The sequence below is a fragment of the Neophocaena asiaeorientalis genome, unplaced genomic scaffold (assembly GCF_003031525.2).
Source record: "Neophocaena asiaeorientalis asiaeorientalis breed wild unplaced genomic scaffold, Neophocaena_asiaeorientalis_V1.1 scaffold302, whole genome shotgun sequence".
Taxonomy (NCBI): Eukaryota; Metazoa; Chordata; class Mammalia; order Artiodactyla; family Phocoenidae; genus Neophocaena; species Neophocaena asiaeorientalis.
In genome coordinates this window covers 601,948-603,263 of record NW_020174038.1, presented here as the reverse complement: position 1 = coordinate 603,263, position 1,316 = coordinate 601,948, and the positions used below count along the sequence as shown (strand labels likewise).

General features: G+C 61.9%; 1 protein-coding gene across 2 annotated transcripts in view; it reads left to right on the top strand.

Annotated features, from left to right (window-relative positions):
• RRBP1 (ribosome binding protein 1) overlaps nucleotides 1-1,316 on the top strand; it is a 38,147-nt gene that overhangs the window by 25,160 nt on the left and 11,671 nt on the right. The gene's annotated exons all lie outside the window — the stretch shown is intronic.

The following is a 1,316-nucleotide window of genomic DNA, read 5'->3' as shown; positions in this document are numbered from 1 at the left end:
GGAGACTGTAGGGGTGTGGCCTTTGGGGTGGGATACGGGGGCGGGCTCAAGGTGGAAGATGCCCCTTCGGCGTCACTTGCTGTGGGGCCCACCTGGAGCTGTGATGCTCCTGGGGCTGCTGCCAGCCTTCTCTTCCAGCCCAGTCAGGCCTGGAGGCCAGATTTGGAAGGTGGGTTTATGGTCCCCCTGTGCTCACAAGTCACCTTCTCAAACGGGAGGTGGTGACGAAACCCGGGGCACCAAGGGCCCCTAGAGAAGCAGGGCAGACCGTGCCAATGAGGGCTCACCAGTACTTCTGGAGCCACTGCTGGGGGCCGAGCACTCCTGGGGGTGCCCGGGGCTTGGCTGGGAGTGAAGCAGCGGGCTTGGGGCCGCGTTCCGGCAGGAGAGACGGGCACAGTAGATGGATCCATGTCGACAGACTTCAGGTAGGCAGCGTGACCGAGAGCAGGTCCTAGAAACGGCAAGCTGTGTCTGTGAAGGGCTAGGCAGTAAATGCTCTTGGCTTTGTAGGCCAAATGGTATTTGTCACAACTGCTCAGCTCTGCTGCCACAGTGCAAAAGCCACCCTAGACAGGCAGACTTGGCTGTGTGCCAATAAAGCTTTATTTTCAAGAACACGTTGTGGGCTGGGTTGGCCCAAGGGCCTAGTTTGCTGACCCCTGCTATGATGGGCCGGGTGTGGCTTTGAGTGGTCAGGGGAGGCTTCTCTGGGGAGAAGGGGATATTTAAGCCCAAGGTCTGGATGATGGGGAGAGGCCAGCCTCACAGAAACCGCGAAGGGGCCCCTGAGAATGGGAGTGAACTTGAACTTGGCCTGTACAAGAAACAGATGCAGGTCAGCAAGCGAGACTGGAGAAGAAGGCAGTGGCTAGTGTGGGGTAGACGGGCAGGGCCGGGCCACCCTCCTTTGAAGAGTTCAGGGGCCGTGTGGAGTGCTGAGGGGGCTGGAAGCACGGGCAGGGCTGGCAGGATCCCATCTGCACTTCTGGACGCTCCGGCTCCCGGTGGGGACCAGGGATGGGGCCTTGCAGTCGTCGGACCAAAGGCACCTGGGCTGGGCCCAGGCAGCCACGGAGGCGCTGGTGGATTCGGCAGGCAGTGGATGTTGGCTCCACAAGCCTGGTAGATGAGTGCGAGGCGGGGGCACAGGAAAGCAGAACAGCCACAGCGAGGGGACCAGGAGGTCTGAGCAGAGCTGCGTGTGGACGTGGCCGGCGTCTGAGCCAGGGCTCGGGGAGGAGACCAGGGCCGGGCCGCCATTTGGAGTCAGGCACACGTGGAGGACTTTCAGAGCCGTGGTGGGGCTTAGCGGA